We start from the raw sequence: 13,491 nt of genomic DNA on the forward strand, positions 1-13,491 counted from the left end.
CCTCGTCAGAAGGAAGGGACCAGCAAGGGGCTGGATGCCCAAGACGTCTTTGGCCCAGCAGCCTCAGGGCAGCAGGGAGAGGAAGAGGCCCAACTTGCCCCTAGGTCGGCTCTGCCCCTTCCCACACAGGCGGCCAGCCCAGCAGCTGCCTGACAGACTCTGGCTCCCCCGAGCTCTCTGCCGGTGCAGGGGTCAGGAACAGACGTGTGCATGTGGTTCTGCCTTGGTCTGGGAGTGTGGACCCACTGCCTGGCCCCCAGGCTCAGGGGCAAGGGCCCGGAGAGAGCACCACCCCGAAGCGCTTTTCTCCCGGGCTTGGGAGCATTGTGCGAGCCTGGCGTGAACAGCGGGCGGGAGTGTTTGCAAACAGGACTTTGGAGGCAGCTGGGGAGGTCTTCCAGTGGGAGAGGGCCGGTTGTGCTCAGAGGCCTCACAGGCCAGGGGCAGGACCCAGCAGGGCCCCTGCCCCTGGCCAGCCTTGCCCAGACCTTCCTGGCCTCCGGGGGTACTGCCCCACCAAGGGGCAGGCTGCGGGGACTGGGTCCAGACATGTCCGTGCGCCGCCCCAGGATCATCCCCGCTGGTGCTTTTCCCCTGGGCGTAGGCCTCGGTTGAGGCCTCTTTGGAGAGGAGGTTGCTGGCAGGGGCTGTCTCCACACTGCAAGGTGCTGGAGCTCAGAGGGCCTCGTCAGAGGGAAGGGACCAGCAAAGGGCTGGATGCCCAAGACCTCTTTGACCCAGCAGCCTCAGGCCAGCAGTTAGAGCAAGAGGCCCAACTTGCCCCTAGATCGGCTCTGCCCCATCCCACACAGGCAGCCAGCCCAGCAGCAGCCTGGCAGTCTCTGGCTCCCCCGAGCTCTCTGCCGGTGTAGGGGGCAGGAACAGACGTGTGCATGTCGTTCTGCCTTGGCCTGGGAGTGTGTTCCAACTGCCTGGCCCCCAGGCTCAAGGGCAAGGGCCCGGAGAGAGCACCACCCCGAAGCGCTTTTCTCCCGGGCTTGGGAGCATTGTGCGTGCCTGGCGGGAACAGCGGGCGGGAGTGCTTGCAAACCGGCCTTTGGAGGCAGCCGGGGAGGTCTTCCAAGGGCCTGTAGAGAGCACCACCCCGAAGCGCTTTTCTCCCGCGCTTGGGAGCATTCTGCGCGGGTGGCGGGAACAGCAGGCAGGAGTGCTTGAAAACCGTCCTTTGGAGGCAGCCGGGGAGGTCTTCCAGGGCCCGGTGTGAGCACCACCCCAAAATGCTTTTCTCCCGGGCTTGGGAGCATTGTGCGCGAATGGCGGGAACAGCAGGAAGGAGTCCTTGCAAACCGGCCTTTGGAGGCAGCCGGGGAGGTCTTCCAAGGGCCTGTAGAGAGCACCACCCCGAAGCGCTTTTCTCCCGGGCTTGGGAGCATTGTGCGCGGGTGGCGGGAACAGCAGGCAGGAGTGCTTGAAAACCGTCCTTTGGAGGCAGCCGGGGAGGTCTTCCAGGGCCCGGTGTGAGCACCACCCCAAAATGCTTTTCTCCCGGGCTTGGGAGCATTGTGCGCGGATGGCGGGAACAGCGAGTGGGAGTGCTTGCAAACCGGCCTTTGGGGGCACCCCGGGAGGTCTTCCATGGGCAGGGAGAGAACACCACCCCGAAGCGCTTTTCTCCGGGGTTTTGGAGGATTGTGCATGGCTGGCGGGAACAGCGAGTGGGAGTGCTTGCAAACCGGCCTTTGGGGGCAGCCAGGGAGGTCCTCCATTGGCACGGAGAGAACACCACCCCGAAGCGCTTTTCTCCCGGTCTTGGGAGCATTGTGCGAGGCTGGCGGGAACAGCGGGCGGGAGTGCTTGCAAACCGGCCTTTGGAGGCAGCTTGGGAGGTCTTCCAAGGGCCCGGAGAGAGCACCATCCCGAAGCACTTTTCTCACGGAATTGGGAGCATTGTTCGCGGCTGTCGGGAACAGAGGACATGAGTGCTTGCAAACCGGCCTTTAGAGGCAGCCGGGGAGTCTTCCAAGGGCCCGAGAGAGACCACCCCAAAATGCTTTTCTCCCGGGCTTGGGAGCATTGTGTGCGGCTGGGGGGTCAGCGGGAGGGAGTTCTTGAAAACCAGCCTTTGGAGGCAGCCGGGGAGGTCTTCCAAGGGCCGGGAGAGAGCACCACCCCGAAGCGCTTTTCTCCCGGGCTTGGGAGCATTGTGCGCGGCTGGCGGGAACAGCGGGATTGAGTGCTTGCAAACCGGCCTTTGGAGGCAGCCGGGGAGGTCTTCCAAGGGCCGGGAGAGAGCACCACCCCGAAGCGCTTTTCTCCTAGGCTTGGGAGCATTGTGCGCGGCTGGCGGGAACAGCGGGCATGAGTGCTTGCAAACCGGCCTTTGGAGACAAACGGGGAGGTCTTCCAAGGGCCCGTAGAGAGCACCACCCCGAAGCGCTTTTCTCCCGTGATTGGGAGCATTGTGTGCGGCTGGCGGGACAGCGGGAGGGAGTACTTGAAATCCAGCCTTTGGAGGCAGCCGGGGAGGTCTTCCAAGTGCCGGGAGAGAGCACCACCCTGAAGGGCTTTTCTCCTGGGCTTGGAGCATTTGCACGGATGGCGGGAACAGCGAGTGGGAGTGCTTGCAAACCGGCATTTGGGGGCAGCCCGGGAGGTCTTTCTTGGGCCCAGAGAGAACACCACCCCGAAACGCTTTTCTCCCGGGCTTGGGAGCATTGTGCGCGGGTGGCGGGAACAGCAGGCAGAAGTGCTTGCAAACCGGCCTTGGAGGCAGCCGGGGAGGTCTTCCAAAGCCCGGAGTGAGCACCACCCCAAAATGCTTTTCTCCCGGGCTTGGGAGCATTGTGCGCAGCTGGCGTGAACAGCGGGATTGAGTGCTTGCAAACCAGCCTTTGGAGGCAGCCGGGGAGGTCTTCCAGCGGGAGAGTGCCAGTTGTGCTCAGAGGCCTCACAGGCCAGGGGCAGGACCCAGCAGGGCCCCTGCCCCTGGCCAGCCTTGCCCAGACCTTCCTGGCCTCCGGGGGTACTGCCCCAACAAGGGGCAGGCTGCGGGGCCTAGGTCCAGACATGCCCGGGCGCCTCCCCAGTCTCATACCCGCTGGTGCCTTTCCCCTGGGCCTAGGCCTCGGTTGAGGCCTGCTTGGAGAGGAGGTTGCCGGCAGGGGCTGTCTGCAGACTGCAAGGTGCTGGAGCTCAGAGGGCCTCGTCAGAGGGAAAGGACCAGCAAAGGGCTGGATGCAAAAGACCTCTTTGACCCAGCAGCCTCAGGGCAGCAGGGAGAGCAAGAGGCCCAACTTGCCCCTAGGTCGGCTCTACCCCGTCCCACACAGGCAGCCAGCCCAGCAGCAGCCTGGCAGTCTCTGGCTCCCCCGAACACTCTGCCGGTGTAGGGGGCAGGAACAGACGTGTGCATGTCGTTCTGCCTTGACCTGGGAGTGTGTTCCCCCTGCCTGTCCCCCAGGCTCAGGTGCAAGGGCCCGGAGAGAGCACCACCCCGAAGCGCTTTTCTCCCGGGCTTGGGAGCATTGTGCGTGCCTGGCGGGAACAGCGGGCGGGAGTGCTTGCAAACCGGCCTTTGGAGGCAGCCGGGGAGGTCTTCCAGCGGGAGAGTGCCGGTTGTGCTCAGACGCCCCACAGGCCAGGGGCAGGACCCAGCAGTGTCCCTGCCCCTGGCAGCCTTGCCCAGACCCTCCTGGCCTCCGGGGGTACTGCCCCACCAAGGGGCAGGCTGCGGGGACTGGGTCCAGACATGGCCGGGCGCCTCCCCAGGCTCATCCCCGCTGGTGCCTTTCCCCTGGGCCTAGGCCTCGGTTGAGGCCTCCTTGGAGAGGAGGTTGCTGGCAGGGGCTGTCTCCACACTGCAAGGTGCTGGAGCTCAGAGGGCCTCGTCAGAGGGAAGGGACCAGCAAGGGACTGGATGCCCAAGACCTCTTTGGCCCAGCAGCCTCAGGGCAGCAGGGAGAGGAAGAGGCCCAACTTGCCCCTAGGTCGGCTCTGCCCCTTCCCACACAGGCGGCCAGCCCAGCAGCTGCCTGACAGACTCTGGCTCCCCCGAGCTCTCTGCCGGTGCAGGGGTCAGGAAAAGACGTGTGCATGTGGTTCTGCGTTGGTCTGGGAGTGTGGACCCACTGCCTCGCCCCCACGCTCAGGGGCAAGGGCCCGGAGAGAGCAACACCCCGAAGCGCTTTTCTCCCGGGCTTGGGAGAATTGTGCGTGCCTGGCGGGAACAGCGGGCGGGAGTGTTGGCAACCGGCCTTTGGAGGCAGCCGGGGAACTCTTCCAGTGGGAGAGGGCCGGTTGTGCTCAGAGGCCACACAGGCCAGGGGCAGGACCCAGCAGGGCCCCTGCCCGTGGCCAGCCTTGCCCAGACCTTCCTGGCCTCCGGGGGTACTGCCCCACCAAGGGGCAGGCTGCGGGGACTGGGTCCAGACATGCCCGGGCGCCTCCCCAGGCTCATCCCCGCTGGTGCCTTTCCCCTGGTCCTAGGCCTCGGTTGAGGCCTCCTTGGAGAGGAGGTTGCTGGCAGGGGCTGTCTCCACACTGCAAGGTGCTGGAGCTCAGAGGGCCTCGTCAGAGGGAAGGGACAAGCAAGGGGCTGGATGCCCAAGATCTCTTTGGTCCCAGCAGCCTCAGGGCAGCAGGGAGAGCAAGAGGCCCAACTTGCCCCTAGGTCGGCTCTGCCCCTTCCCACACAGGCGGCCAGCCCAGCAGCTGCCTGACAGACTCTGGCTCCCCCGAGCTCTCTGCCGGTGCATGGGGCAGGAACAGACGTGTGCATGTCGTTCTGCCTTGGCCTGGGATTGTGGACCCCCTGCCTTGCCCCCAGGATCATGGGCAAGGGCCCGGAGAGAGCAACACCCCGAAGCGCTTTTCTCCCGGGCTTGGGAGCATTGTGCGGGCCTGGCGGGAACAGCGGGCGGGAGTGTTGGCAAACCGGCCTTTGGAGGCAGCCGGGGAGGTCTTCCAGTGGGAGAGGGCCGGTTGTGCTCAGAGGCCCCACAGGCCAGGGGCAGGACCCAGCAGGGCCCCTGCCCCTGGCCAGCCTTGCCCAGACCTTCCTGGCCTCCGGGGGTACTGCCCCACCAAGGGGCAGGCTGCGGGGACTGGGTCCAGACATGCCCGTGCGCCTCCACTGGCTCATCCCCGCTGGTGCCTTTCCCCTGGGCCTAGGCCTCGGTTGAGGCCTCCTTGGAGAGGAGGTTGCTGGCAGGGGCTGTCTCCACACTGCAAGGTGCTGGAGCTCAGAGGGCCTCGTCAGAGGGAAGGGACCAGCAAGGGGCTGGATGCCCAAGACCTCTTTGGCCCAGCAGCCTCAGGGCAGCAGGGAGAGCAAGAGGCCCAACTTGCCCCTAGGTCGGCTCTGTCCCTTCCCACACAGGCGGCCAGCCCAGCAGCTGCCTGACAGACTCTGGCTCCCCCCAGCTCTCTGCCGGTAGAGGGGGCAGGAACAGACGTGTGCATGTGGTTCTGCCTTGGCCTGGGACTGTGGATCCCCTGCCTGGCCCCCAGGCTCAGGGGCAGGGGCCCGGAGAGACCACCACCCCGAAGCGCTTTTCTCCTGGGCTTGGGAGCATTGTGCGTGCCTGGCGGGAACAGCGGGCAGGAGTGTTGGCAAACTGGCCTTTGGAGGCAGCCGGGGAGGTCTTCCAGCGGGAGAGGGCCGGTTGTGCTCAGAGGCCCTACAGGCCAGGGGCAGGACCCAGCAGGGCCCCTGCCCCTGGCCAGCCTTGCCCAGACCTTCCTGGCCTCCGGGGGTACTGCCCCACCAAGGGGCAGGCTGCGGGGTCTGGGTCCAGACATGCCCGGGCGCCTCCCCAGGCTCATCCCCGCTGGTGCCTTTCCCCTGGGCCTAGGCCTCGGTTGAGGCCTCCTTGGAGAGGAGGTTGCTGGCAGGGGCTGTCTCCACACTGCAAGGTGCTGGAGCTCAGAGGGCCTCGTCAGAGGGAAGGGACCAGCAAGGGGCTGGATGCCCAAGACCTCTTTGGCCCAGCAGCCTCAGGGCAGCAGGGAGAGCAAGAGGCCCAACTTGCCCCTAGGTCGGCTCTGCCCCTTCCCACACAGGCGGCCAGCCCAGCAGCTGCCTGACAGACTCTGGCTCCCCCGAGCTCTCTGCCGGTGCAGGGGGCAGATCAGTCGTGTGCATGTGGTTCTGCCTTGGCCTGGGAGTGTGGACACCCTGCCTTGCCCCCAGGCTCAGGGGCAAGGGCCCGGAGAGAGCACCACCCCGAAGCGCTTTTCTCTCGGGCTTAGGAGCATTGTGCACGCCTGCTGGGAACAGTGGGCGGGAGCGCTTGCAAACCGGCCTTTGGAGGCAGCCGGGGAGGTCTTCCAGTGGGAGAGGGCCGGTTGTGCTCAGAGGCCCCACAGGCCAAGGGCAGGACGCAGCAGGGCCCCTGCCCCTGGCCAGCCTTGCCCAGACCTTCCTGGCCTCCGGGGGTACTGCCCCACCAAGGGGCAGGCTGCGGGGTCTGGGTCCAGACATGCCCGGGCGCCTCCCCAGGCTCATCCCCGCTGGTGCCTTTCCCCTGGGCCTAGGCCTCGGTTGAGGCCTCCTTGGAGAGGAGGTTGCTGGCAGGGGCTGTCTCCACACTGCAAGGTGCTGCAGCTCAGACAGCCTCGTCAGAGAGAAGGGACCAGTAAAGGGCTGGATGCCCAAGACATCTTTGGCCTAGCAGCCTCAGGGCAGCAGGGAGAGCAAGAGGCCCAACTTGCCCCTAGGGCGGCTCTGCCCCTTCCCACACAGGCGGCCAACCCAGCAGCTGCCTGACAGACTCTGGCTCCCCCAAGCTCTCTGCCGGTGCAGGGGACAGGAACAGATGTGGGCATGTGGTTCTGCCTTGGCCTGGGAGTGTGTTCTCCCTGCCTTGCCCCCAGGCTCATGGGCAAGGGCCCGGAGAGAGCACCACACCGAAGCGCTTTTCTCCCCGGCTTGGGACCTTTGTGCATTCCTGACGTGAACAGCGGGCGGGAGTGTTGCAAACAGGACTTTGGAGGCAGCCGGGGAGGTCTTCCAGTGGGAGAGGGCCGGTTGTGCTCAGAGGCCCCACAGGCCAGGGTCAGGACCCAGCAGGGCCCCTGCCCCTGGCCAGACTTGCCCAGACCTTCCTGGCCTCCGGGGGTACTGCCCCACCAAGGGGCAGGCTGAGGAGACTGGGTCCAGACATGTCTGTGCGCCTCCCCAGGATCATCCCCGCTGGTGCCTTTCCCCTGGTTGTAGGCCTCGGTTGAGGACTCTTTGGAGAGGAGGTTGCTGACAGGGGCTGTCTCCACACTGCAAGGTGCTGGAGCTCAGAGGGCCTCGTCAGAGGGAAGGCACCAGCAAAGCGCTGGATGCCCAAGACCTCTTTGACCCAGCAGCCTCAGGGCAGCAGGGAGAGCAAGAGGCCCAACATGCCCCTAGGTCGGCTCTGCCCCGTACCACACAGGCAGCCAGCCCAGCAGCAGCCTGGCAGTCTCTGGCTCCCCCGAGCTCTCTGCCAGTGTAGGGGGCAGGAACACACGTGTGCATGTGGTTCTGCCTTGGTCTGGGAGTGTGGACCCACTGCCTGGACCCCAGGCTCAGGGGCAAGGGCCCGGAGAGAGCAATACCCCGAAGCGCTTTTCTCCCGGGCTTGGGAGCATTGTGCGTGCTTTGTGGGAACAGTGGGCGGGAGTGCTTGCAAACCGGCCTTTGGAGGCAGCCGGGGAGGTCTTCCATTGGGAGAGGGCCGGTTGTGCTCAGAGGCCCCACAGGCCAGGGGCAGGACCCAGCAGGTCCCCTGCCCCTGGCCAGCCTTTCCCAGACCTTCCTGGCCTCAGGGGTACTGCCCCACCAAGGGGCAGGCTGCGGGGACTGGGTCCAGACATGCCCGGGCGCTTCCCCAGGCTCATCCCCACTGGTGCCTTTCCCCTGGGCCTAGGCCTCGGTTTAGGCCTCTTGGAGAGGAGGTTGCTGGCAGGGGCTGTCTCCACACTGCAAGGTGCTGGAGCTCAGAGGGCCTCGTCAGAGGGAAGGGACCAGCAAGGGGCTGGACGCCCAAGACCTCTTTGGCCCAGCAGCCTCAGGGCAGCAGGGAGAGCAAGAGGCACAACTTGCCCCTAGGTCGGCTCTGCCCCTTCCCACACAGGCGGCTAGCCCAGCAGCTGCCTGACATACTCTGGCTCCCCCGAGCTCTTTGCCGGTGCAGGGGGCAGATCAGAGGTGTGCATGCGGTTCTGACTTGGCCTGGGATTGTGGACACCGTGCCTTGCCCCCAGGCTCAGGAGCAAGGGCCCGGAGAGAGCACCACCCTGAAGCGCTTTTCTCCCGGGCTTGGGAGCATTGTACACGCCTGCTGGGAACAGTGGGCGGGAGCGCTTGCAAACCGGCCTTTGGAGGCAGCCGGGCAGGTCTTCCAGTGGGAGAGTGCCGGTTGTGCTCAGAGGCCCCACAGGCCAGGGGCAGGACCCAGCAGTGTCCCTGCCCCTGGCAGCCTTGCCCAGACCTTCCTGGCCTCCGGGGGTACTGCCCCACCAAGGGGCAGGCTGCGGGGACTGGGTCCAGACATGCCCGTGCGCCTCCACTGGCTCATCCCCGCTGGTGCCTTTCCCCTGGGCGTAGGCCTCGGTTGAGGCCTCCTTGGAGAGGAGGTTGCTGGCAGGGGCTGTCTCCACACTGCAAGGTGCTGGAGCTCAGAGGGCCTCGTCAGAGGGAAGGGACCAGCAAGGGGCTGGATGCCCAAGACCTCTATGGCCCAGCAGCCTCAGGGCAGCAGGGAGAGGAAGAGGCCCAACTTGCCCCTAGGTCGGCTCTGCCCCTTCCCACACAGGCGGCCAGCCCAGCAGCTGCCTGACAGACTCTGGCTCCCCCGAGCTCTCTGCCGGTGCAGGGGTCAGGAACAGACGTGTGAATGTGGTTCTGCCTTGGCCTGGGAGTGTGGACCCCCTGCCTGGCCCCCAGGCTCAGGGGCAAGGGCCCGGAGAGAGCACCACCCCGAAGCGCTTTTCTCCCGGGCTTGGGAGCATTGTGCGCGCTTGGTGGGAACAGTGGGCGGGAGTGCTTGCAAACCGGCCTTTGGAGGCAGCCGGGGAGGTCTTCCAGTGGGAGAGGGCCGGTTGTGCTCAGAGGCCCCACAGGCCAGGGGAAGGGCCCAGCAGGGCCCCTGCCCCTGGCCAGCCTTGCCCAGACCTTCCTGCCTCCGGGGTTACAGCCCCACCAAGGGGCAGGCTGCGGGGACTGGGTCCAGACATGCCCGGGCGCCTCCCCAGGCTCATCCCTGCTGGTGCCTTTCCCCTGGGCCTAGGCCTCGGTTGAGGCCTCCTTGGAGAGGAGGTTGCTGGCAGGGGCTATCTCCACACTGCAAGGTGCTGGAGCTCAGAGGGCCTCGTCAGAGGGAAGGGACCAGCAAGGTGCTGGATGCCGAAGACCTCTTTGGCCCAGCAGCCTCAGGGCAGCAGGGAGAGGAAGAGGCCCAACTTGCCCCTAGGTCGGCTCTGCCCCTTCCCACACAGGCGGCCAGCCCAGCAGCTGCCTGACAGACTCTGGCTCCTCCGAGCTCTCTGCCGGTGCAGGGGACAGGAACAGACGTGGGCATGTGGTTCTGCCTTGGTCTGGGAGTGTGGACCCACTGCCTTGCCCCCACGCTCAGGGGCAAGGGCCCGGAGAGAGCAACACCCCAAAGCGCTTTTCTCCCGGGCTTGGGAGCATTGTGCGTGCCTGGCGGGAACAGCAGGCGGGAGTGTTGGCAAACCGGCCTTTGGAGGCAGCCGGGGAGGTCTTCCAGTGGGAGAGGGCCGGTTGTGCTCAGAGGCCCCACAGGCCAGGGGCAGGGCCCAGCAGGGCCCCTGCCCCTGGCCAGCCTAGCCCAGACCTTCCTGGCCTCCGGGGGTACTGCCCCACCAAGGGGCAGGCTGCGGGGACTGGGTCCAGACATGCCCGGGCGCCTCTCCAGGCTCTTCCCCGCTGGTGCCTTTCCCCTGGGGCTAGGCCTCGGTTTAGGCCTCCTTGGAGAGGAGGTTGCTGGCAGGGGCTGTCTCCACACTGCAAGGTGCTGGAGCTCAGAGGGCCTCGTCAGAGGGAAGGGACCAGCAAGGGGCTGGATGCCCAAGACCTCTTTGGCCCAGCAGCCTCAGGGCAGCAGGGAGAGCAGAGGCCCAACATGCCCCTAGGTCGGCTCTGCCACTTCCCACACAGGCGGCCAGCCCAGCAGCTGCCTGAGAGACTCTGGCTCCCCCGAGCTCTCTGCCGGTGTAGGGGGCAGGAACAGACGTGTGCATGTCGTTCTCCCTTGGCCTGGGAGTGTGTTCCACCTGCCTGGCCCCCAGGCTCAGGGTCAAGGGCCCGAGGAGAGCACCACCCCGAAGCACTTTTCTCCCGGGCTTGGGAGCATTGTGCGTGCCTGGCGGGAACAGCGGGTGGGAGTGCTTGCAAACAGGCCTTTGGAGGCAGACGGGGAGGTCTTCCAGCGGGAGGGTGCTGGTTGTGCTCAGACGCCCCACAGGCCAGGGGCAGGACCCAGCAGTGTCCCTGCCCCTGGCAGCCTTGCCTAGACCTTCCTGGCCTCCGGGGGTACTGCCCCACCAAGGGGCAGGCTGCGGGGACTGGGTCCAGACATGCCCGGGCGCCTCCCCAGGCTCATCCCCGCTGGTGCCTTTCCCCTGGGCCTAGGCCTCGGTTGAGGCCTCCTTGGAGAGGAGGTTGCTGGCAGGGGCTGTCTCCACACTGCAAGGTGCTGGAGCTCAGAGGGCCTCGTCAGAGGGAAGGGACCAGCAAGGTGCTGGATGCCGAAGACCTCTTTGGCCCAGCAGCCTCAGGGCAGCAGGGAGAGGAAGAGGCCCAACTTGCCCCTAGGTCGGCTCTGCCCCTTCCCACACAGGCGGCCAGCCCAGCAGCTGCCTGACAGACTCTGGCTCCTCCGAGCTCTCTGCCGGTGCAGGGGACAGGAACAGACGTGGGCATGTGGTTCTGCCTTGGTCTGGGAGTGTGGACCCACTGCCTGGCCCCCACGCTCAGGGGCAAGGGCCCGGAGAGAGCAACACCCCAAAGCGCTTTTCTCCCGGGCTTGGGAGCATTGTGCGTGCCTGGCGGGAACAGCGGGCGGGAGTGTTGGCAAACCGGCCTTTGGAGGCAGCCGGGGAGGTCTTCCAGTGGGAGAGGGCCGGTTGTGCTCAGAGGCCCCACAGGCCAGGGGCAAGGGCCCAGCAGGGCCCCTGCCCCTGGCCAGCCTTGCCCAGACCTTCCTGGCCTCCGGGGGTAATGCCCCACCAAGGGGCAGGCTGCGGGGACTGGGTCCAGACATGCCCGGGCGCCTCCCCAGGCTCTTCCCCGCTGGTGCCTTTCCCCTGGGGCTAGGCCTCGGTTTAGGCCTCCTTGGAGAGGAGGTTGCTGGCAGGGGCTGTCTCCACACTGCAAGGTGCTGGAGCTCAGAGGGCCTCGTCAGAGGGAAGGGACCAGCAAGGGGCTGGATACCCAAGACCTCTTTGGCCCAGCAGCCTCAGGGCAGCAGGGAGAGCAGAGGCCCAACATGCCCCTAGGTCGGCTCTGCCACTTCCCACACAGGCGGCCAGCCCAGCAGCTGCCTGAGAGATTCTGGCTCCCCCGAGCTCTCTGCCGGTGTAGGGGGCAGGAACAGACGTGTGCATGTCGTTCTCCCTTGGCCTGGGAGTGTGTTCCACCTGCCTGGCCCCCAGGCTCAGGGGCAAGGGCCCGAGGAGAGCACCACCCCGAAGCGCTTTTCTCCCGGGCTTGGGAGCATTGTGCGTGCCTGGCGGGAACAGCGGGTGGGAGTGCTTGCAAACAGGCCTTTGGAGGCAGACGGGGAGGTCTTCCAGCGGGAGGGTGCTGGTTGTGCTCAGACGCCCCACAGGCCAGGGGCAGGACCCATCAGTGTCCCTGCCCCTGGCAGCCTTGCCTAGACCTTCCTGGCCTCCGGGGGTACTGCCCCACCAAGGGGCAGGCTGCGGGGACTGGGTCCAGACATGCCCGGGCGCCTCCCCAGGCTCATCCCCGCTGGTGCCTTACCCTGGGCCTAGGCCTCGGTTGAGGCCTCCTTGGAGAGGAGGTTGCTGGCAGGGGCTGTCTCCACACTGCAAGGTGCTGGAGCTCAGAGGGCCTCGTCAGAGGGAAGGGACCAGCAAGGGGCTGGATGGCCAAGACCTCTTTGGCCCAGCAGCCTCAGGGCAGCAGGGAGAGCAAGAGGCCCAACTTGCCCCTAGGTCGGCTCTGCCCCTTTCCACCCAGGCCGCCAACCCAGCAGCTGCCTGGCATACTCTGGCTCCCCCGAGCTCTCTGCCGGTGCAGGGACCAGGAACAGACGTGTGCATGTGGTTCTGCCTTGGCCTGGGAGTGTGTTCCCCCTGCATTGCCCCCAGGCTCAGGGGCAAGGGCCCGGTGAGAGCACCACCCCGAAGCGCTTTTCTCCCGGGCTTGGGAGCATTGTGCGTGCCTGGCGGGAACAGCGGGCATGAGTTCTTGCAAACTGTCCTTTGGAGGCAGCCGGGGAGGTCTTCCAAGGGCCCGGACTGATCACCACCCCAAAATGCTTTTCTCCCGGGCTTGGGAGCATTGTGCGCGGCTGTCGGGAACAGTGGACATGAGTGCTTGCAAACCGGCCTTTGGAGGCAGCCCGGGAGGTCTTCCAAGGGCCCGGAGAGAGCACTACCCCAAAATGCTTTTCTTCCGGGCTTGGGAGAATTGTGCGCGCGTGGCGGGAACAGCAGGCAGGAGTGCTTGCAAACCGGCCTTTGGAGGCAGCCGGGGAGGTCTTCCAAGGGCCTGGAGAGAGCACCACCTCGAAGCGCTTTTCTCTCGGGTTTTGGAGCATTGTGTGCGGCTGGTGGGACAGTGGGAGGGAATTCTTGCAAACCGGCCTTTGGCGGCAGCCAGAGAAGTCTTCCAAGGGCGCGGAGAGAGCACCACCCCGAAGCGCTTTTCTCCGGGGTTTTGGAACATTGTGTGTGCCTGGCGGGAACAGCGAGTGGGAATGCTTGCAAACCGGCCTTTGGGGGCAGCCGGGGAGGTCCTCCATGGTCCCTGAGAGAACACCACCCCGAAGCGCTTTTCTCACGGTCTTGGGAGCATTGTGCGTGGCTGGCGGGAACAGCGGGCATGAGTGCTTGCAAACTGTCCTTTGGAGGCAGCCGGGGAGGTCTTCCAAGGGCCGGACTGATCATCACCCCAAAATGCTTTTCTCTCGGGCTTGGGAGCATTGTGCGCGGCTGTCGGGAACAACGGACATGAATGCTTGCAAACCGGCCTTTGGAGGCAGCCCGGGAGGTCTTCCAAGGGCCCGGAGAGAGCACCACCCCAAAATGCTTTTCTCCCGGGCTTGGGAGCATTGTGCGTGGATGGCGGAAGCAGCGGGAATGAGTACTTACAAACCGGCCTTTGGGGGCAGCCGGGGAGGTCTTGAAAGTGCCCGGAGAGAGCACCACCCCGAAGCGCTTTTCTCCCGGGCTTGGGAACATTGTGCGCGGCTGGCGGGAACAGCAGGCAGGACTGCTTGCAAACTGGCCTTTGGAGGCAGCCGGGGAGGTCTTCCAAGGGCCCGGAGTGAGCACCACCCCAAAATGCTT

Source organism: Dama dama, unplaced genomic scaffold (genome assembly GCF_033118175.1).
Source record: "Dama dama isolate Ldn47 unplaced genomic scaffold, ASM3311817v1 ptg000094l, whole genome shotgun sequence".
Taxonomy (NCBI): Eukaryota; Metazoa; Chordata; class Mammalia; order Artiodactyla; family Cervidae; genus Dama; species Dama dama.